At 34.7% G+C, this 25,005-nt stretch overlaps 1 protein-coding gene across 3 annotated transcripts in view; it reads left to right on the top strand.

Moving 5' to 3' along the window:
* PCDH9 (protocadherin 9) overlaps positions 1-25,005 on the top strand; it is a 666,246-nt gene that overhangs the window by 353,104 nt on the left and 288,137 nt on the right. The window lies entirely within an intron of this gene.

A 25,005-nucleotide genomic window follows, 5' to 3' on the forward strand; every position in this document is an offset into this window, starting at 1 on the left:
TAACAGACTGTGAAAGATGTGTTAAATAATAATGTACCTGTGAAAAATTACCCAGTTGGTACAGCTGGATAACTATCTGCCTATATCCTATCCATTTTTCTGTACTCCTAAACTCCAGTACTTGCAGACCGCTTATTAAGTGCATAGAGTCAATGGTCTTTTTTTCCCCACGCTGCAGTTCCCACAAATGTTCCACCAATAAAATGGAATTGTGCTACTTGGATGGTATTGTCAGTAGCAGGGCGCAAAGTGGTATCGGCCTCAGGAGAGGTGTGGGCAATCACTGACACCTGACCTCAGTTAAGCTTATATAAAGTGCTGAAAGGCCTCATACTGATTATAACAATTCTTCGGGGATCGCCATCCTTCCCTCCTGCAGCTCCTGTACAGCTCTTTTAATGAGCTGCTCGGTGATCTTGTCCACAGCGAGGCTGGAAGTGAAGACAGTTGAGAACCAATCAGGGATGTGATTAATCACTGTTAACACAAGAGCAGGGCACTGCCGACTGTTGGTGTGCACTGTTTGATTTGAATGCATTTATCTGGGGAGGTGGGAGTCTCTCTTTATTCTGGCAGAAGCAACCCCGCTGCTTCCAACAGCTGCTGAAATCAGGCATGTTTCATTGCTATTAATTCAATGCAAGAAATCATTATCATTGTGCTGAGGTGCTGGACACCTGTTATTCTTTCTTGTCTGAATTCTAAAGACAAATTAATAAGATTCATGTGCTCTCAGTCAATAAAGTTTTACTATGTAAATGGTTTTGTCCTGGTCAGAGTTCAATGCCTTCATTTTACCTTGGAAAGTGATGCAGGAGGTATTCAAACTAGCAAGACTGAAGAGTAAGTTAAAAAGTGTGTAGCTGTCCTTTATAACAGATGTGAATAGCTCCCTATGATGATAGTCAGTGTGATAAAAAATCAGGATCTGAGTATCGTTCTTGCATCTCACAATTACAATGCTTTTTCCCAACTGTTTTTGGCAGAACATTATTAAGATTTTCTTTTGCTTGCTTTGGCTCCCCATTGAAGATGATGGATGGTTACTTCCTTTTGCTGTCAACTAGCCAGTGAATAGCCAAGTAAAAGGAGAGGAATAAAAGACCAAACCCCTTTCCATTTCACAAAGTCTTAGAATGTTGACTGGCAAGGCAACCATTAAATCTATTCCAAATCTATTTACTGTAGGTTGCCATCCATCACCCTGGTATATGAGTGCCTTCTAAATGAAATAAATGGTAGTACAGAGGGTGTAGCTGAACAATAACACTCTTCTTGTTCGAGATAATTGATAACCCCATCAGGCTCACAAAAGCTTTTTATTTTTTGTGGAATTATTTGCTTTCCCCTCATCCAAATTAATAAAATTCAAATTTTCAGTATTAAGTAAGTTTGTATAGTGAAACACTTTCCCAGAAAATTGCTCTGTAGAATTTTCTTAGAATTCATGGAATTTCATAACACAAAACCCCTCAAGATTTATAATTGCTAAGTTCTTCTGAGGACCTTCTTCCTAGCCACCTTGTTGCCAGTTGGTAGTTTGAATTCATACTTAGCATTATAATCTGAATGTACCCATCACAGGGACAAAACTGTGATGATGTTTGGTGTTAGGGTTTTAATTTTTTTTTTATTTCATTGTACAGGTTTTAAAATAATTTGTGCAAAGATTACTTAAGACTGAAAGAGATATTTCTCGAATTGGTTAATTTTTTTTTATTGCTATTTTGACATGACTTTGTAGAGCTGGGAAGGTCACACCTTGTTTCCTAAATAATTAGAAGCTGTAAGGTGGTGGCTTATTATTGTTATTATTATTAATAATAATTAATTATTATTATTGTCTATAAATATATTTTATTATGGTTGTTTTTGCTGCTGTTCTTCTTCTATTACTTCTTATTAGTGTTGATTTCCTTAAACAGATGTTGCTAAGTTGTTATATAGGTGGTATCTGTACTCTTTACTGTCCAGAGAATATTGGTGAAATAAGTGTTCTGTTCCCATTTTCAGGGGAAATTATCAGGCTATGTGAAAGAAACAGTTCTGTCTTCTGCTTTTGATAGTTTGTAAGACTGGGAATATTTAGTTATGCAGATATTTATGTTTTTTATTTATCATTTCAGTTCATGAATTGCTATTAAACTTTGTGAGCTATTAGTGATCTGATTAATACAGAATCCATAAAATTTTGCCTGTTTCAGGTGGATGGTGTCTGTTTGGCTAGTTATCTGAAGGCTGATTGAAAGGCAGCTTTTTAATATTTTTTCCCCTTCTTCCTTAAAGAGTGGCAGGAAGTGAACTGTGCAGAAAATTAGTATATTGAAAATGTTCTAGAAATTTAAATAGTTTTTTACATTCTTTGAAGAGAAACCCAAGAATTCCCGCTATCCTGAAAACACTTAATAGAAAAGTGATTATAAGCACTTAGCAACATGTCTCTGATGTTTTATGTGTATATGTGATCTGCCTCCAATATTTACTTGCCAGCAACACTTGATCATTGCTAGCATTTCTCACATATCTCATGCCAAATTTTTTCTGTTTCTATAGCCATTTCAGGTGTTTTGTGTGCTGTTCCGGTAGTTTAAAAGCAGTAAATAATATGAAATGTTAATTAAGTACTTAGTAACCATAATAGAATACCTGCTTGCACTTTGATTGACAGTTCATTATATGAAATAAAGTCTCAATCAATAAGTTGCCAGCCATTTGTCTGGCATAAGTAAAGACAGACTATTAGGATTCCAATATTTCTTAGAATACAGCCAGATGGAGACTGGTAAGTACCTTTTAGACAAAAATGTGACATATAATGGAGTGTTGGCCTGTTGGCATGAAAACTAGAGTGTGCTTCATTTATGCACTGTGTAAATAAACTGATTCAGAAAATGGAGATTATAAATATTGTTTATTTCTGGATTACTTGTATTACCCACAACATCAATGGGCCATTGAAAGAATTTTTCATATTAAAAGGGCAAATAATCATTGTCACACCAACCTGTTTTCATAAAGTCTATGTTTTAATGTGCATATTGTAGCTATGCTTAGAATAGGTGCTTAATTCAGGCAGCTAAGTCAAAATTAGATGTCCAAGATACATTTTCATGATTATGAAGTTAGATTTCCTTGGTGAAAGCAAGCTTGCTCTACTTTCTAATTCTGTCAGTGTGTGATCAAATTCATGACGCTGTGAATCTCCCTGATTCTGATTTTCCTTTAAGATTCTGATGACTTGATCATAGTCAAACAACATTACAGAATAGTAAGTGGAACTTGGACAACTGATGAGCTTTGGCTGAAGTATGGCTTTAGACTTCATGAAAGATTACAGTATAATATTTAACATATGGTAAAAACTTAAAGTCCCAAATTTGAGCACACTTTTCAACTCATTCAGCTATACCAGCTTTTGAAAATGTGGTTTTTTTGTGGCTTAAATTTCAAGATCATCCTCAAATAAGAGCTATTCATTATATTTTAAACTTGGTGTTTTATGTAATCATTTAAATCTGAATTTGAGAGAATACTGGAAATGTTTGCTGCATGGTCTTAAAAATTTTGTCCTGTTTTTTAATTTCATTTGACATATTACCAGTGCTAATAGAAAAACTTGCTTCTACTTGACTTGACTTTATATATTCTGAGAAAATATTTAAAATGGGTATTAGAGAAGGATTAGGTGTTTGGTTTTTTTTTTCTTTTTTTTCCTTGTTTGTTAGCAAGGGAGCCTTTTGAAAACAGTGTCCTTAGTTGTGCAAGTATTCCTAACTTTTTTTGGGGGAAGTGGGGTGTGAGGAGAGGCATTTTTTCCTGATAATTTGTAATAGCTGAAGTGGCTTGCATGCTTGCAGCCAGCCCAACCATTTATCAATTTCTGTTACAGGCTCTCAAAGTTACAGTGTATGTTACAGAACTGAAACTTGGGATATTATTACAACATTCCTTCAGCAACTATTACTCTATTTAGCTTATGATTCTACAATTATTATCTCTTGACATCTCAAAGTTTGTCAATAACTCTTTGCATGCTGGGATGTGCAACATGCTTAAGAGCTGCAACTATTTAATGATGCTTCATTAATTTCAGTGGAGTGCTGGGAGGCATATTTTCCAAGTGACATACTTATATCACTGTTCTGGGAATACATCGTGTTTTGCAACAATTACAACTTCCACAGGGCAATAAATCAGTTAACCATATTCCTCTAGGCTCAGAAAATTAGCTGAATTGCTGTTTCAGAAACAACTTTTCCCAAGCTCATTTAAAAGGAGGAGGTTTAGGAAAGGCCAAGTGAGGTGCATATTTGGGTGCTTTAGAAGGGCATCATGGGGCCAGGAGCATGATTCTTTCTGTCACAGTATGCGGCTAGAAATAATGACAAAAATGTGATGAAAATGACCTATTGCTATGGAGCAAACTGAAACAAGGAAATAAAATAGGTACTTATGTTCTCTGCATTTTAATCAAGATGATGGCTCCACAGTTTTCTTCTAGCTGTGGTGGTAGGCAAAAAAAAAAAAAAAAAAGAACAAAATCCTGTGGTAAAAAATTGTTTCAACTCTTGATATCTCTCTCTCCATTGTAAGTTTGGATCCATGCTAAGGTTCTGATGTCTGTGAGATACTGTGATGTTTTGAAAACAAAAATAACAAATTATTGAGTACCAAGGAAAATCAAGAATTATTCTTTGATTATTGGAACAATCACACATATATATTTATTATGCATATATGTGTTTGTGAAATATAATTCTCTAGGTGTTTTTACTGTTTTTTTTCCCAAACTTCAATATCACTCTACCTACTGTAAAATAACATGGCAGAATTGTCAGGTAGTCAAAAACCAAAACCAAAAAAATCCAAAAGATCCAAAGCAAAACACTACTGAAAAGTAACTGCCTTAAATAGGAAGCATTGTACCCTTATAGCAACAATTTTTATTGTGAGATATGCTAGAAAGCATTGCAATGTTCTGTGGTTTTGAATTGTTGGGCTTTTACTGTGGAATGTGTGAGTGCATAAATATACACATCCACCTATATATGTATATGTATAGATGTGAATAGACATACACATACATATATAGAGCTATCTGTGAATAGCTTGCTCAAGATCATTAAGGCTGACGTCTTCAGAAAGTCTTACTTTAAACACACTTGTGCACCCACACATCAACACAGAAAATTTCTCACTTTTTTTATGGTCATAGGGAGACTTGTGAAGTATTCAGTATCTCACAGGCAAGAGTTCTCCACATGATGTGGAGAAAATGTGTTTGGATCTTGCTTCACCTTTTATTGCTATAAAGGCAAAGAGCTTTGAAACTAAAAAAGTTTTATAGCTGTAAAACTACGTCTGCTATAATTAAAATACAGCAAAATACTGGAGCATAAAGAATGGGAAATCATATAAATGAAGCGCATATTTCCAGTCCAGTGGGCTGACTGTGGAGATTGGGAAATGTATCTGCAAAAATATTGACAATTTGATACAATTCTGGAGACTGGGTAAACTGCAAAGATTTCTTCTAAAATAAGACACAGAAAAAAATTTGGAATAAATATCAATGTCAACATTCTGTTGCTATGTTGGACTGAAAGAAACTGTGAACATGACAGACTCTCCAATGTACCTCTGCTTCTAAGTTTTCCGTATACATATGTGTATTTACATATACAGCAAGAACTGCATTTTATCTGTCTTCAGCTAATTTAACTCTTAGGGAGGACTGATTAATATATATAAATGAGCCATTTTCATATGTGAAGCTGCACCTCCCAGACCTGATAACTAATCTCTAGAATTATTCATCCTTTTACTGGTGTGTCAGAACCACAGTCAAAGGGATGACTCCTGTTAACATATTCAACTGAACTTGCAATTCACTCCCTCAGCAGTGGGTGGGATAAGACCTACATAATCTTGCAAAATACTTGTTTGTGCTTGATTCCCTGTTACCACAGCACCACAGTCTGCTAGATATAATTAGGAAAGTAGACCTGCAGTGTGTGTTCAGTCTCATGCATAGAACACATACAAACTGCAGTGACACCTTTGGTTGAAAAGTAACCTGTGCATCTCCCCCAGACTGCACCTGGGTAGTACATGTGAATATGAATACACTGACAAGGTGTCATAAAGCATCAGAGATTTTGATTTATTTCTTGCCTACAAATTCTGCCCTTTTGCCCTTTCTTAATGTGAAATTGAATCAGAGTCTTACGCTAGCCTATATAGAAAGCATGATTTAGATTTAATGTGTATATAAAGACATGCATACAGACACACACACGCACACATATATATTTTCTATCAGTTAGTTTTGAGAAACACAAAGTATTTCCTTCTTTGTGAAAATAAAAAAGCCTGTATTGGAGCCTTTGACTCATAGTTGCACTTCAGTAAGTGAGTGTTGCTGCTACACCATACTTAATGTGATCAAGACCTGAGCCCTTGTGAGCTGTCCTTTGTGTCAATCTGCAATAATAACCCAGACTGTGGTACACATAGAAGTGCATTTTCTTTTTCTAATCTAACCTTTGAGGGAAATGCTGGCCATTGTAGGTTTTCTGTACAAAGATTGGGTTGACAGAACATACATTTGATTTCTGTTACTAGATAATTGAAAGGATGAGGCTCAATTTGTGACAATCCAGAGCAGGAAGAAGTGGACCAGTTGAAAAGAGTTCACTACAGGTGAGCTATGAGAATTATCAGTTGTCTAAAGAAAATATAATCCATGAGGAAAGTTGTAAAGAACAGTGGTTGTTCAAACTAGACAATACCAAACTTGTATGGGCATAACAAATAAAGACTAAAATCAGCAAGGGAGATTTAGGTTAGACACTAGGAAATATCTTGCAACAGTAAGGATGCCTAAGGACCAGATTAGAGGTTTGAGAAAGGTTTTGAAAACTTTACTGATAAGAGTTTTTGAAATTAGACTGATATCAGCTGGGATAGAAACAAGTGTAGGTATTTCTATGAGGGAAAAAGGGATAGAAAATATGATCTATTGATCTTTGTAATAGCCTTTTTGTTCATGATTATACCTTCTGCATCTCCACAGGATTGCTTTTAGTTCTCTGATATAACTAAAATATATAGGGAGTTCTTTGAGAAAAGTTGGTTTTGGTATTAAAAAAAAAAAAACCAAAATCTTGTGAAAATTACTACTTTTAAGAATTGTTTTGGGTAAATGCATAAACTACTGTTTTCTGTTGTAAGGAAATTTGAATTTCTTAAAAATTCCAATAAGCAGGTTCTAGTATTTTGCCTTCTGATATTCTTTAAATGCTGGGGTTTTTCATAGAGATAAGACAGACATATTTAGATCTGGTTTCATGTATTTATCTTTTTTTCCCCTGAGCACATGATAGTTATGTATATATGAAGATAAATGTTTGGCTTTTTAAAATGAGTAGCTATAAAAACAATTTGATCATGCAATTGAAATTTAATCTGAACCCTGAAAAAGAAAACATGAAAACAATGATGTTTAGCAGCAGAATTCCCATGAAATTCCTTGTGGACAGAGCTGACTTAATAGTGTGGACAGTTCAGTTGGACTTGCATTTTATGGTATATCTAAGTTGAGAAACATGAACTAGCAGCTGGATGGCTGCTACTATCTTATCCATCCTTAAAATGATTCCCAGGCAAAATGATGCATGAAGAAATATGGTTCACATATAGTGGGTATTAGATCAGCCTTCAGCTGAATCAGAAAGAATGAGTTTAAATAGGGAGACAAGGGGGCATTCTTAGGACCTGGCTTGGATATTGGGAGGTTAAAAGGCTGGAAATGCAAGTAAAGACTATAAATATTGGTTTGGCAATGGATTGACAGTTGTGTGCAGGTTACAAATTTTGGAACTTATAACTTACTGATTTTTAATGGGATTTTATGTTATGCAGACATCCTTTTACTGATGTTTGCATTTTTCCCAGTCAAATAATATTTTACATTAATATGGCATGTCTGTTTTGATTTGGTTTTAAGGGAGCTATTCTAGGATTTTAAATCAAGCAGTGAAATTGCTGCTGTGCTATATGCAAGTTTGTAAGTGATTAGTAAATAATATAAATGCCTATTTCATTTAGTTGGTTGATAGAAGTATAAAGCTGTACAGTTGCAGATACAGGAAAAAAAACTCAAGAAATCCAAATGCAGCATGACCTTTTTTTTTTTTTTAAAGAGAGGTAGATTATGTCTGAACAGCAAGAAAATAGATGAGGGAGATTTGTCAAGACATGGAGGGAAAACTGTCCCAGGTGGGTGGATGATCACAAACAAACCCTACAAAAGTAATGAGATTGCCTGAAAGGATGGAGCTGCACCACAGTTGCTGGAAAAATAAATATAATTTTGACCAACTCATGGAGTTTTTATTTGTTGACTGGTTTTAAGGAATTATGTTTTAATTTAAGCATTTCTTCCTTACATATAATTACATAAAATTTCTCTAATGTTTTTACAGTGTAAAAAATTTTAAACTCCAAATTTAATATCTTTGCAGTTTATGTAAGTTAGAGTGTATTTCTCCTTCTCACAGAAAAGATTGGCCTATTAATAGTGTCCTTTTCAACATATGGGATTATATTCTGTCAGTACTTAAACAGGACATGGTTCTTTTTTTATCCTGAATCCCACTTGTACTCGTAAACTGATGATGCAGAGTTATCAGCATTAATTTTGTTACAGAAATCTTGCCAGATCTTTCTCATTGCCTAATGACTATCTGTGCTGTAGCTTGTATTCTATCAGCTTCCCAGAATTCACTGTTCTTTTAACCTTATTGAGGAATTTATTTTTGCACTCAGCAGCCTCTGAATATTCATTTTTTTATTTCACAGAATTGGATTTTTATATGCATCTGTTTTTGCAATTTTTAAGGAAAAGAAATTTGTGCAGCCACTTTCAGATTGTTTGTGGTCTTTTTTGCAGAATTCTCCACACCCTTTCTGATTCTAATATAAGGAGGATGGAAAATGCCTCTAAACAACTTGCAATTAATGATTTTTAAATTTCTTTTAAACAAAAAAAAAAAAAAAAAGAAAGAAATTAAGTATTAAGTATTAAGAATTTTTAAAACAGAGATACAAGTAAAAATAAATCTTTGTTTTCTCTTGAACTGAGGGTATCTTTTAAACATTAAGAAATTATGTCTCCTCAAAAAACATTCATCCTATTTTTGCATTATCCCCACCTTGCCAGTATTGACAGACCATTAATTTAAAGGCCTGTGGCTATCTGCTAAAGGTTTATATAAATTTTGTACACATGCTCATGGAAACTGTCATATATCTTACACAAGAAAATGCTGATAAATTAATATTGAGCTTCTTAAGTCATATATAATAATGTCTGTCCAGTGTATGATGGATAAAAATTAATTCATTTAGTAGTATGTGGAGAAATAGAAGAGCCTAGAGATGATTCTTCTTTTTTTCTTTTCTTTCCTTTTTTGAAATCGGATCAAAAACTTCTCTGCAGATGACCAGGAACTAAGGAAGAGGGAAAACATTTGAGATAATAGGAGAAAAAGATCATAAGATGTTCCATTATTTTTAGCAAAGAAGTTGGTAAGCCCAAATAAAATTCCCATATTGGAAAAATCTGAGTACTTGGCAATAAAACATTAATAAATATTTGTCAATTAATTTGGCAGGAAAGTAAAATCCACAAAAGAAGCCTGAAATTATAAGGGAAGACTGATTCAATTTGTCAGATACAAATTTCTTCATTTTTTCATCAAATGGGGATGCTGCTCCTAACAGAATTACCAACTGAAGCAGACATCATGAACATCCTCATTCTATTACAGATATTTAGTGGAGTTTAACTTCAGTTATGAATAGCAAAAATCTACTTATGAGCAGCAAAAATCTATCAACCAAGAGTGCCTTGCAAAGCCTGAGGGAATCAAAACAAAAGTCAGGCCTTTGATACAGTATTGCTTTGACAAGTGCACCAACACAAGGTTAGCAGGAGCTTTACTGCACTGCAGTGTTCACCTTTCTACTGACTAATCTTTATGCAAGGTTAGAAGCTCTGTGGTTTCTGATATGTGTGAGACTCCAAAGTGTAAATAGTGTTGATTTTTTGGAGGTGACTTAGACAGTCTTGACCTAAGTAAAAAATATAGGACACACAAAGGTGTGACTTTTGCAATTTATACAGATACTGTCCTTGTGAATAAAATCCCTGTGATCTCTGTGGAAATTCTCTGCTTTCTTCCTGACAATGAGAAATAATCTTGTTCTGTCAAAATACCTGAACATATTATTCACAGTGGAGATAGGATATGAATTCATGATTACAGGAATCAACAGTTACAATAAGTGCGTCATTAGAATTTGGCACTTGTGGATATTAAAAAATCCTCCAAAGCACTTAATTCCAAATTACCTGTAGTAAAATGAAAAACCAGGGGTATTTTAGTGAGGTTCTTTTGCCCTCCCACTTCCCCACATTATAAATTGGAACCCTGTTTCTGTTACATTTTAAAACAGTTCAGTATCTGCTGCGACCTGCTAGAAAATGTGTTGTATTTTTTTTTCTTTTCCTTAGAAGTTATTTACTAAACCATTTTTGTATTTTACAGCAATCAAAGATTGTAAGTGTAATTTCTTCTCTGCATCAAAAATACTTGGAGTTTTCCTCACACTCCTGCTGGACACAATCAATCAGGATTACAGGAGTATACCAAAGAACACAGAAAAACACAAAATAAAAATAAAAACTAGTACTACATATGAACATCAAGATCTTTGGTGATTCAGGCAGCAAAGAATTCTTGAAATAAAATCAGCTTTTACTATTTTAAGAATCTGGTGCACCTAAACAATTATAGTATCTTAGTCCTTCCAGTGCCTGAGAGGAGCAAATTATAATTTTGGTGATGCAAGTGAGGAATTGATTTATATTAATCAACAAAGTATTTTCATTAAGAGTGCTCTGTGGTAGAAATTGTGTATTTCTGTATAAAACACGAGCAGGTGGCTTAACTTTTACATAGAAGCCATTTGCCATTTACCTTTGCTGTCAGCATTTCTTTTATTCAGCATTTATTTTATTTTACAGCTTTAGGAGCATTCCAGATAAATGCTCATGGAAGCATGAGGAAACATAGTGGCAGAGATGTTTTATCACTGAAAACTTTGTGTGTTAATCTCCTAACATTTTTTTTAAAGGGAACCCAAACACAGTTTCTGTCAGCCTCCAACTGTCAGAGCAACTATGAGATTCAAGGCTTTTCCGTACTAAGGCATGCCTGAAAGTAGCTTGAGTGCTTGATGTAGAACCTGGCAAAAAAAAAAACCAAACTATTGAGTCCTAGAAATGCAGAAAGGTTGGTATGAATCTCTCTGCTGTTGACAGATCAGGCTTAGGTGGCTGACTTTTAAAAGGAATTTGTTCTTCTCATCTCATCACACCTATTTCTACTTTTCAGGTTATTTTCCTGGTAGATTACATTTCTGAGATGTTCTGTTGTTTCAAAAACATGGAAAATAAAATCTCCATATTTCATCCACCTTATGGTTGTTTTTTGATATCTTGTAATTCAGAGAACTTTCATCTTTATGAAAAAGAGCTACCTACTTCTATTTCATTTTATTTTATTGTCTGGTTGATTTTTTGGTTTGCCTGGATATTTAGCTGAATTATCTGGTGGTGTTGGCTCCTTTGTGGAATCTCAAAAGCTCAAAATCATGTTTTGAAATGTTATTCATGCAAAGGAATTGTAGAAATACAAACAAACACAAATAATTATCCCAAGCCTGGGGAATACTAGAAAGTTTTCATCTTTTGTATTTGGTGTAAGTGAATTGTGTAAGCCTCTTGTATGTAACTTAAATAGATAGTTTTAAACATGGTGATTTTCTTTGCTGAACTAGTAAGCTTCTGCATCCTGTAAGGATCCAATATGTATGGAAAACAGAAATATGTAATTTTAAAAGCTGACAGAAAAGATATTATTGAGGTCATATAAAGTGATAGAAATTAACTTACTCCAGGGATAAATGAAAAACAACTAGGTCTTTATTTCTAGATATCGGAGAAGGCTTTTCGCAACAATTTTAGGAGACTTCACTACCTTGGACTAAAAATATTTTAAAAGAAAGTAGGTGGTTTGACATAGAGTAACAAGCAGCCAGTTTGGTCTAAAAAAACAATCCCAATTAATTATTTAATTTCCCTCAATAAGAGAAGCAGAGAAATATTTTCTTGTATTGTGTTGTCCCATTTGCATCTTCGGCATAATGGCATTTAAAGCCTCATTATGTTTTTAAAGTGAAAAATGTTGTCTTAAGATGTACGAGCATGACAGAACAACTCTGTGTGATTTTCCTTTGAAGTTCTAAAAAAAATTCTTCTCATCACATTGTGCGACAATTTCTTAATAAGAACATGTTGATGGAGTGGAAGCTCAATGATTTTCTGTGTGAGTGGCAAGGGTTTCCTTTGAGTTAAAAAGATTGTGAAAGTACACTGTAATGTTTATATTGATCTAGACACTATCTATAGCTGTCTTTATTACATTTTCTTATTTTGACATAATTTATTCATGACTAAATTACTCTGTGGAGTTTCAGGAAGATGAAAAAGAGGTTTTCTCGTTATTGTAAATCCCCTACAAAAGCCGACCCAAAAACATATTTTAATTCTTAAAAGCTTTACTAGTGTAAGAAGAAACTCAGAGAGGTAAAAAAAGCAATTATGACAAATATAGTTCACAAAAGACCTGCCTTAGCATAATACACAGTGTTTACTTAGGAACACATTATCAAATTACATGTTGTTTAAATGAAGTTTTATCACCACTAAATTATTTATACTTTAGTTTGAAAAGTAAATAAATGTTAAGTGACTCATACTTTTTTCTTTCTTCTGAAAAGACAAATAACTCTAGCTATCAAATGCTCTGTATCTTTTATTAACCAGATTTCAGTCTGATTTTTTTAAAATAAGGTTGCTTAAATATATTTTATACATAACCCAAAGACTCATGAAGGATCAGTTATTCATTGTTACACAGAAAAATTCAGTTTTAAATTAAAAAAAAAGTAATTTGGTTATTTGGGACAAAGCTCTTCTCATTCATCTTTGTGATAACTCTCTTGGAGACAATGTAAAGCTGTAGGTCTTGGAGATGTCATGGATCATGATAGGCAGATGTTGACACTCACACTTGGCACTATGTTTGGCTGTTCATGAACAGCTATCAAACTTGCTCTTCTGTAAAACCATCCACCAGTCCAATGTGTTAAGGTGTTTTGCTGGAACAGCCTTTCTGTGAGGTTCTGGCACTTGCCAGGCTTTGTGGTTTGATCTCCATTAGATTCTTTGCTCTGCCGTGTCAGGTGTGCCTGGGGCTGAAGTGGTCTCAGGAGCAGGTCTGCTCACAAATATTGTCTCAGTGCTCTTGACTTCACAGGAGCTGTGAGGATGCTTGCTGCCTTATTTAACTGCTGTCTTACCTCAGAGGATAATCTGATTTAACAGTGATTTACAGTGTCTGTTCAAGAGAGCAAAAGATTACTCAAGGTACAGCATCACAGAGGATTGAGTATTACCTTTTGAGAAGGCTACATGGATGAGATAGATTCTTCTGATACAAATTGTAGAATTTAATGTGTAATCAAATGTCTTTTGGTGTACATGCTTTCTAATTAGGGGTCTTCAAGAGTTACTCTTTTACAGACAACTTTTTTTCACAGTTACACATAATAAAAATCTGCGACAAATAGCAAAAAAAAAAAAAAATTTACAGCGCACTATCTTTCCCAAAAGGTATACTTTTTCCCTCATTACTCACTATGTATTATTTAAAACCAATTCCTGTGTTTTCAAAGATACAAGGTGAAAATTTATTTAGGGTAATTTACACTATAGCTTAACACCCTGGTGTTTTATTGACAATTTTCACATTTTCACTACAATTCTTCTTTGCTTTGGTGGACTGTGAAATTTTTCTTACTCCTATGAAATGGGGCAATATGCAATAGTCTGTTAAATGGGAGACCTTTTTCCAAGTTTAAAATTTTAAATTCAATGTTTATGCTCTTTGTATTTAAAAACAATCTTATTTATACTCTGCCACAAAAGGAATGAATGGATTTGACCATTTCATCAGTTATGGTACTCTGATTATGTGCATTCCCTCTGGTGGTACAGAAGATGAAGAAATCTAACCAGCTGTCTCAGAATGTACCCATTAACCAGAAGATCCCTTCAAAAGGTCCGAAACAAACAAAAACCAGAAGTCAAATAAGATAAACTGCAAAGCTCCTTGTCTTGGAGTTTGTACCACTGCCTGCAGCCTAACAATTTTTCAAAAAGGTTAGCGTTTAAAATTCTAGTAAACCTTCCAAGCTGGGTTTCGGTGCTTAGTTTGTGGTTTTTTGCTTTGGAGGACTGTGGAATGAGTTTTGTGAGGTGGTTTAAATCAAACCCTTTAAAGGCAAAAAGGACAATGTAAAAGGAAAACAAAGACAAGAAAAGCAAGGAAAAAGAAACTTAACCAATCCCTATACATTACAAAGTTGACCTTGCATTAGTTTCCCTCTGGCAAAGAGGAGATACTATTTTGCTAGAAGTTTGCTTCTGATTAGCCTGGGAAGGAACTAGCTCACCCAACTCAGTTGTCTAAGAATTGTCAAGTTATAGACTGGAAATTTAGCTCCTCCTGTGGTCAGTGGAAAGGCATTGACACCAAGTAATTAATAAATTTCAAAAAGAGATGCCTGAGAGCAGTGGGTATTGTCTGGAAGAAGCCTTTGGACTGGATAAAAAGGGAGCCTATATGAGTATTATGCATAGATGATAATTTTAGATGGGGAAGGCTGAAGTACTTTCTTGGCAATTAGTCTTAATACATCCCTTGCTGCATATACAATTTTTCATGCTTAAGGTATTTATCAAGTGCTCTGTACTAGAAGTCAGCATCATTTCCCAATTCATTTACAGGAGTAATTCACAAAAACATTTAAGAATACCTAGAGGAGGGGCCATGCAGTATTTTTATTTCTGTCCTAAAGTATCTGTAGGAAGTTCACCACCTTAGCTCATGTTCAGGAATTTTAAAGGAAATTTTGTTTTCTCATTTCCTTATCAGTATGTTTGGTGTGTTCTTTTTTGGGTTTTCTTAGGTTGTTAGGTTTTTTGTTGTTGTTGTTGTTGTTTGTTTGTTTGTTTCATATGTACCTAGTGGTCTTAGAAATTATATTCTTAGATTGGGAATATCTATTTTGTGATTGATTTGGTCACAAAAGTGTTCAGATCTTTCACATCAGTTTTCCATTTTGTGAAATATAAATAATGCCTTCAAGAGTCTTTGCCACACAGAACTTTGAATACTGCCATGATTAAAAATATTTACTACTGTAGAAAATATTCATAATTTTTCATAAGGAAAACTTGAAAAAAGCACCAGTTTGAAGGTGTAGTAAATCAACAAAACTCCATAAATGATATAGTGGTACATACTGTTTGTTTATTAAGAGCAATACGAGGTTGAGTTGAATTGCGTTTGTATTGAGTGTTACAGTTGGTAGAAAGGAACAGCTTTTGGATACACAGGTGTCTTCTTGATCCTATTATGTACAGTACCAGTGCAGCTATTTGTGAAAACAATTGACTCAAATTATAATACTTAGACCTTCTGGAGTTAATTTTGTGTTCAATTACCTGTGCTTGTACAGCTTTAGGTGTGTCTTAATGCCAATTGTAAACAAATTTTACAGAATAGATTTAGTTGGCAAATTTGGAACTTAAAACACAGTGAAAGGCATTGCCAAGGGGCTGAGTAATGCCACCTTTTAGATTAGCTATAGTGTCATATGAGTGATACACCTACGTTTAACTCTGGTGATGTGGGTTGCCTTGCCTTGCCTTGCCTAGGGAACAAATTCCCCCCCAGCCACTCAGTCACTATTCCCTCTGTGGGAGTGGGTGAGAAAATCATGAGAATACTGGTAGGCTGAAATAAAGACAGGGTTACTGTCATGGGGAATATTAATTTTCTTGCAAATTAAAGTATATTCAGGTAGTAAGGAACAAAACAAAGTATTAAACCAACATTTTTCACCTCTTTACCCCATACACAACTTCACTCTTGGATCCTGTACCTTCCTTACCATCACCTGGCAAGCAGCACAGGAGAATGGGGAATTGGGGGTTGTGGTCAGTCCCTAAAACGGCTCCTCTCTGCCACTCCTTCCTCTTCACAGTTCTCCTCTCTTCCAGCAAGGATCCTTCTCATGGGCTGTAGTTCCTTCAGGATAAACCAGCAGCTTTTTAGGCATTTCTGCTGGCTGAAGGAGAATGTCTACTCTATTGCCTGGACCATATCTCCTCACTACCTTCTTTTCTCACCTTGGTATTCATAAAATTTTCAGACTTTTTCCTTCTCTCACTACTCTGTTGTCCAGTATTTTGCTCTTTCATGAGCATGCCTCCCCCAGGCACAGCTCAGCTGTGTCCTGTGGTGGCTCCATTTGGAGGCAGCTGGAACTGCATTTGTCTGAAATGAGATAGCTCTCTGCTACCAAAACCTTGTTGTTTAGACCCAACTGTCCATAGAAAAAAATAATGCCATGCATACCTAGCCTAAGTATTGAGAATGTTCTGACTGAATATTTCCATGAAATCTCCTTGGAGAGATTGGATTTTTCCTGGCATGAAAAAAAATTTGAAGATGAGGTTGAAACAAAGACAGTGTGTTTCCCAGAGCATTTGATGTATGAATTGATAATTCGGTCCTGTTGAATTTTCAGGCTAGCAAATTACTGGTTAATCAAAGATGTAAATTTAGGAGGGAGAGAAGGCAGGTTTTGCAATCATACGCAGGGCTTTTTTTCTGGTTTAGATAGTTATGTCTGTGTATGCAAAGAATGAAAGTCTCTGATCCCTGTAAGTAATTTTTCAGTCCATTGCTGGAAAAAATGTTGAAGTAATTGCAGTTTCAGTAATAGTCAATGAGTATTTGTAATTGCAATTTCTGTGATGACTACATAGAACCATATATTAACCAGTATGTAGAACAATATCCATATTTGCCTGATCATATTTTTAAGAAATTTTAGAGAGCTGCTTTCTCTTTAAAGTCTCTGTAAAGTCTCTGCCACATGGAATATATCCATCCCTGCCCAACCCATCTCCCACACCCCCCTCAAAAAAAGCATTAAAAAACCCCCAGTTTATATGACAATATAAAAAAGGCATAACTTCCATTCATTAACCTGACTGGGCTTTGACAATTGTAGTCCTTTTAGCTATTATCTTTTCCAGAAAGAAATTTTCAAATTGAACATTTCATAACATTGTGTTACTCGATTGCATTGCACTATTTTTCCTTTTTTTTATAATTCACGAAAAAGCGTAAAAAGACATCCTTTATAAAAAGGATTGTTCATGAATCTAATAGTGAAAGAAGAAGCCAATATCTGTTATTTGTTTCAAAGACAAAAGAAAATACCTGTCCTTGGCCTTGACTGTGTCTCTGAAAGGGAGGCTATCCTGATCATGTATATTTAAAGCGAGTGACTTGTACACAGTTGACATTTATAATGGTATGTCTTGAAAACACTCACCTTTTATAAACTGACTTGGTCCAAGATTATAATGAAAGCAATAACATGATTAGACTTGGTATTAACTCAACAGTGATATTACCTTAGAAATGCTTTAATTGTCAATGGTATAGGAAACCTTTGTTCAAATCTTAAAATATCTCCACGCCACGTTGCAAGACTGTGTAATTTAAGGCACTAACCAAACATAGTCCTTGTAAAGTATAAATTGCATTTGAATGCAGACTGTTCTCCAAGTTTTGTGGGCTGTTTTTTTTAATTCATCCTTTGTGCAAGTTATTTCAGAGGGACAACCAGATGAATTGAAAAAACAATAGAGTGAGACATGGAAAACAATCAAGGTATTTTCCCTTTCCTAGCTAACCTTTCTAAAATCATGCTTGATCTTCAGAAACAAAATGAAAAGTGTTCTCTTCTATTAATACTGAGAAAATACTTCCCTTGATGTACAAGAAGCAACAATAGATTTTAAATAACATTGTGCATAGAAGAATTCTCTGTGGGGAAACTTTCATTTCTTCTTGAAAGTAGCTGGTATATTATCTCCTGAATAAGTGTTATGTCTAAGTAAGTAATCCATGCACATGCACAGTGTTTTAAGAAGGTGTGAGTTAGTCCACTTGCAAAACAGAAAGAGGACATTTGAGGCCCAAATTCAGGTAGCTTAATATGAGGCACTTAACCGAGACAGGTGAAACACGAGTGCAGATGTGCCAAGTGGAGTCCAATAGAAATCTGAACTGGCTTACTGAGATCCCTACTTGTCATTGCTGACTCTTCAGGAACACTGGGCATTTTTAAAGGCTCTACTTAGATGCTTTTTATTCCAGTGTCTTTTGGCTTTTGCTAGCAGTGACAGGAATAGGATGAACAACGCTTTTTCTTTCCCCCTAATCATGTGAAATTGTCAACATAAAAACAAAGCTAACAATAACTGTGTTTGAGTTATCTCAAGGAAGCAAGCCTGAGAGCTGTGTCTCTAAAACCACTTTAGTGAAAGGTTAATGCTCGTTAGTGTGGAGTCAACAGCACTCTGATAAACCTCATAGTTTAAACTAAATGACAGAAAAAGAGCTAGTAGTACACAAGTGAGCATTACAATAAAATGTGATGCATTGGATTTATAAAAATAAGAGCAACTGGCTTTAGAAAACTGGATAATGCTTGCATTTGATATATTACAAGCAGAGTTTTAGCTGCATTTCTTCTTGCAGTCTCGTATGTAACATTTCTTTTGCTAAAATGATATGATAAACCGGATATCATTGGTTAAGATCAATATGGGACCTGGGTGGATGAAGATCAGAAAATGGACACATTGGCTCACAGCAGCCTACCAAAGGGTGGTGGGTTTGGAGAAGGGAAAGAAGAGATAGCCTGTGGTACACTTTCTCATTTCTTAGGAGTGCATGACTGGTTTGGCAAGTGTAGGTTATTTGGCAAATCTGCTCCAGCAGTGATTTAAAGAAAGACGAACCTTAGGAAGAATGAAGCAAATGTTTTCTACATGGAAAAAGGTATTAATTTAAAGTATGGATGAGCAGACGCCTACGTTTTTCTAATCCACATGACAGCCTTTTTCCAGGCAATTATTGGGATCTGAACCCCAGATCGAAACCATCTTTTAGATTGAAGCAAACCAGCCTTAATCTAGCTAATCAGCATGATAACATTTTTTTTAATACTTCACTAACAGTCTAAAAGCACAGTAATTGCTTTTGGAGGATAAACATGGAATAGAGAATGAAAATTAGTAATACTCTGAGAAATAGAAAGATCAGAACAGTCTGAAGTTAAAATTAGTTCTGGATTTCCACTTAGGACAGCTCAAGTTTCATTCCTCCTTTAATATTTCAGGACTACAATTGATTAAATGATAAAATTCTAATTCATGAGTAAGAGGTTCTTTTTTTTCATAGCTCCTTTTCTGTAGCCCATTAAGGAAATTCTAATTAAAAAAAAAGTTGTTTCATGAGCTGGAAAGGGATCATGAAAAGTAGATGCTAAGAAACAGGGATAAAGATATAACAAAGCTGTTGCTTTGGTAGATTGGATCAAATCTCACACACATCTATCTGTTCATGAGCAGAAGTTAAGTGTCTATTCCAACTCCTGAAATAATCAATAATAAAAAATATTGCAGTCAACTCTCTGTAATAACCTTAGGCATTTCAGACCAGGAGGACATATAAGAGAACTCTAAAGATTTTTAAACACGTTGAAAGTAAAATAGAAAAATTGATTATGGTTTTCATTATTTTTGTGTCCAGGTTACTATAATTGCTGACAGTAGAAGACACTTGTATGCTTCATTTGAACAGTACATTTACTTGAAATAACAGTTTTGAATATGACAGTATTATATTTGGATTAATACTTGAGGTCTGTGGATAACTTTTCTCTTAAAAATTACAAGAACTTGAATATTTTCCATGGAATCCTCTTTAGCTTTTAGGGAACTCCCACAAACTATTATTGCATTTTTATGGTTCAGCTCATTTGGTTTCTTTCACGAGGAATACTGTGTCCAGGACTACAAATTCTTACTTTAGGTACTTATTCTCACATTTTTGTTCTTTATTTGAATGAATTTTTAGAGCTGAAAGCATGTGAAGACTTGCTTTCTCTACAGAAGGTAACAGCATGCCAAATATTGTCTGACTTTCCTATTTTAATGTATGATAACACAAAGTGGTATACAACAGAACTCTAATTCAAAACTTAGTGTGATATTTAATTATTTTTTCTCCCATAAGATGTGTGTAGAACAGTGTAAGAGTTAAAGACAGAGGAGGCCTCGTGGGACAGTTTGAGGAGTGAGAAGCATTAAAATGTCAGTGTATGACAAGTATTTTGGTGCTGCATTCCTTCAAAGCTGAGGATTAGCTGGGCTTTCAATTGTTTTCATTTCCTTGTTGTTGTAGTGGAACTCTAATTGGTTTCTGTGGGCCGAGTACTTCATCCTCTCTTTTGCAACAGCTCTGCCTCGCTCATGTACAGGTGATGTACCTATTAATATAAAAGGAAATGTAAACGCACTCCAAAAGCCTTTTTAATACATACTTCAATAACAAAAGCCAAATGCTACACCTCATTCATTCCTTCTCTGTATATATTTATATATTTTATAAATACATCAAAAATATTTCTTTGTATACCTCTGTATATCTCACAGTAACAGCAATTGGCAACCAGCCATTGTTTTCATGCAGTAAAACTGTCCATAAACTTAAGTGTTTCTGGATGGTGTAAGTCACTACTCCTGTGATTAAAATAAGTTAATTTTAATTGGATCACCTCAAATCACTGACTCACTGTAGCACTTTGTGAATTGGGAGATCCTTTTAAAAAATATTGATGTGAGTTCTATCCTCTGGAAATGAAATCCAAAACACATTTCCCTCTGATGTCAAGATATTCCATTTTCATGGCTACAGAAGAGTGTATATACATGAATGTGCACATTTATATTTTTAGATGTTTATATTCATTGCTTTCTATATGAATTGATTTTAAATTTAGTCAGTGAAAAAAAGTAGAGAGTACATAATCATTTGTAGAATGCTCAAACCCCAAAATAGTATACTTTCGTTCAAAATAAAACTTATTTGGTTGACTGGTTAATTTAAGCACTCTAAGAGTGCCCCTATTTAACCAGCATGGTTTTTTAAAAAAAAAAACCAAAACACAAAAACACTAAAAAAAACCCACCAAAAAACAACAACCAACCAAACAAAAAACCCACAAACAAACAAACAAAACACAAAAACAACCCCACTAAAATTTGGTGTGTGTTTAATACAGGAAAATGTATGGTAAATCAGAGTAATCAGACATTTGCAAAATCTAAGTGTATCACTTACACCCCCTCCTGCTGAGACTTATTCTGTGTGTTCAGATGCTTTGTTAAAAGCAGTTAATTTCCTACCTTAATCTTGCAAGATTGTTCCAGAAACAAATTAATGTCAGTGATTCATTTCTTGGTGTTTTTTTTCTTCAGTAGTATTTACTTGTTATTTCTACTTACTACATCAAGTTGCATTTCCATAGCAATTTCTCAACTCCTTTTGCTTTAGTGGTTTTAAATTCTACATAGACTTTATGCACCTCTCCCACTGGCATGTCTGTTCCTGTTCTCTGTAGTTCCTTTCAAGAAAAAGATGATAACACCACTGATCTCCAGTTCCAATAAGCTAGAATAGAAAATAAAACATTTCCTTTGTATTCTGAGGTGCTTTTGTTACTGGAGTCTAAGTTTGCATTGGAGAACACATAATCAATTTGCCTCTGTTGAAAAGTATTTTTCAACATCTGGACTAATAAAGTTCTCAGCTTTCACTAAATGTTAATGTTTAGAATTATTTTTCTCCACATGTATTTTTCAAATGGAACTTGTTGTGGTCCAGAGGTTTAACTTTCCTTATAATAATTTCCTTTTCTGTTACAATAAAGTAATCTGTGGTTTTTGTTACCTATTTACAAGGATAGTACAAAATATTAATCCCTAGTCTGCTCCAAATAGGAAATATTAAGCTATTTCTACACAGAATTTCCTTTTCTTGGGCTATACCATTATTGTTGACTCAAATGACCAAAATATATTTATCTTCCAAATATAGCTGTTTTCATATGTTTCCTCATAGGACCTTTCCCTGTCCCACCTTCTGGTTTCTTCTCTCTGATTAGGATTTCCAGCGGCTCTCACATCCTAAGAGGAATTAATAAGAGCCACCTGCCACTGTGACTCATTTAAAATGTCTCTGCACAGTCTAAGACAAGAGATAATAAATATATCCAGGCCATGGGGGATCAGAAGAGAGCCACAGACAGTATTGGTCAGCATGATGGGCAGTGGTCTCAGCATGAAGGCAACCTCACCTTATGCTCCATTATTCCTCTGTGTAAAGGCTTAGCAAATGTCACAATCCCATAAGCAGTTTGTGGCAGGTACCACATGCTGCTGTAAGTCTGCACATAACAACCACAGAGGTAGTTTTTAACCAATATGTTTGATACTCATCCCAAACATTTCTGAACAGGTTTTTTCTACCAAAAAAATTACAACATTTATTAAAAAAAAAAAGACTTTTTTATCCTTGGAGGAGCATGAATATGTTTCTCTTTCCGGTAGTTTTGAATTATTAATTAATTCAGTCATACTTCTAGCTCTAAGGAACCCTAGCTGAAGTTACTTACTTAAACTACTATTCCTTCTGTATTTTATGCACTTTTTTATGGAAAGGTGTATTTTACCTTTTCCTTAGTAACATTTTCTCTTTGATGATAGTATTTTACCCTTTAAATATACAATTTTTATTTGTTTTAGTCTAGCATGCAGTTAAAGACCATACAAACACAGTGCATATAGCTCTGTCAAACCCTTATGTACAGAAGGGCATGGCAAAGTTGTCTTTGCATATGCACAGCACATGTCTGAAAGAGTAATTTCATACATGGCAAAGAATGTGTTCTTGTCATGTTGGCTCATGTTTGCTCTTCTCTTTTTTGTTTATTTTAAGCTGAAAAAAGATCACACATTCTTCAGAGAGTCAAGGTAATGCAGTGAATCTGATTTTGTTATATTCCCAAAAATAATAATAAAACCCCTATAACTATTTTTTAACAATAATGAATTAAAGAAACCCCAAAACCCAGCTCCTAACCAAAAACCCACAATAATTGGAAAACACTACTGAGAAAACGGAATACTGCTGTGCAAGAGGAAAAAGTTTTTTCTTTAAATAAAATACACTAAATAATATGTAATGTTTTCTTAAGTATTAGATCTTATGTTTTAGCAGATTTGTTAGGAGACTTCTTCTTTTTGTAGCTTATTTCTTCTAAAGTATTGAAAACATTTATATTGAAAATTTTCTTTCCCAATTCTCTTGGACTTAGAAACAAACTTGAAGAATAAAAATCTGAAATAGAGCAATGAGGTATCTTCAACCTGAATTTACAGAATGTAGACCATTGAGCAAAGTCACTGCCATTGAAGGCAATAGTTCTTAAGTTCAAAACATTTCCTACTTCTCCATATCAACCTCCAGAGAACAAGGATTCAAAAACCAGCATCAGATTCATCTCAGTTGCACTGTGGAATGACATGAACCATCATCATTTTTTGCTGTAATTTTTGTGAACATTACACTCCTATAAAAATTCTGCCAACTTTGCTTAGATTAAAAAATTGACTTGGCAATAGCTGCAAATTAAATAGTGTGGTATGACAGAGGGAGTGACGAGTTGTATGGAAGGGCAAAAGATATATCCTAGTAAGCCGGCTCATATAGTAGATAAAACTCTCTTTCTCCCCAATTTGAGTGCTAGGAATGTTATTAGTCTTAGAAGCATTATCTGTCCTTTGTAAGGTCTGTCTGACTGTAAAGGAGATGCTGGTTTTATTCTGCTTTACTCAAGCAATCATTTTCTACTTTCTCTTCTTCTTTAGGATGTCACTCATCATTTGGAAATGATCAGAAGCTTTTCTTGCTGCCAACCCAACCCAGCAGAACACTCTTAGAACTTTTCTCTGTGTCTCTGGAGAGCTAGCAGATAATTTGGGTTTTTCAAGTATATTGATGCAAGGACTGAGTGCAGGTGTTCATTCATTTGGCCCATTTCCTTTCATACTGATATCTGAAAAGGTGTTTGCCCTTTGGGAAAATGTCTTTTTCAACTGGCCATAAAAGACATTTCAGGTTAAATGTTATTTTACACCCTAGGTGTCTTTGTTCCCAGCCTGTGGTAAGAGGGACATGTTATCAGAAAGACATTTTATGGTATTTTCCTACTTCATTAAATATTCTTGAGGAAGATACTATTTGTTTGAAGCTTCAGCTTGTCAGAGGGGTCCAGTGTAAATGACATGTTGGAAGGGTCTCAAGTAGCAGAAAAAGGTGGACAGAAAAGATCCCAAAGCTATTTTATATGCGAAGTCAAATGGTTGTGACTGAGATGCAATTAAAGAGCAATTGCATCATTTGCAACCAGAACTTCTTAGAAGGTTTTTGTCACCAATCCATGGCTTTAGAGTAAGTTTTCTTCTCCTGAAATGGTTTATAAGCTGTCAAAATCTATAATCAACCAGCTCATCTAGGTTTATGGCAAAATTAAAAAGCCCTGGGGATTTTCTTATGGGTAAAATATTCTGTCTCACTTTTGATCACGTCCCAGAATGTACTGTGACCTCTTAAGTTTTGACAAGACTGCTTCTACTTTGTCATTTTGTGGAATTATAATTGACTTTTCAACCCAACCACCATAAATTTAGTTGGGGGGCAAGTTTCAGTCTACAAGCTTAGTTTCACTGAAGCATATGGAGTCCTGCATGGTCTCACTAGAGTAGGCAGATGCCAGAGTTTTAGCTGTAAGGCAGAGTTTTCTGTATTTGGGAGATTG

This window comes from Geospiza fortis, unplaced genomic scaffold (assembly GCF_000277835.1).
Source record: "Geospiza fortis unplaced genomic scaffold, GeoFor_1.0 scaffold214, whole genome shotgun sequence".
NCBI classification, from domain to species: domain Eukaryota; kingdom Metazoa; phylum Chordata; class Aves; order Passeriformes; family Thraupidae; genus Geospiza; species Geospiza fortis.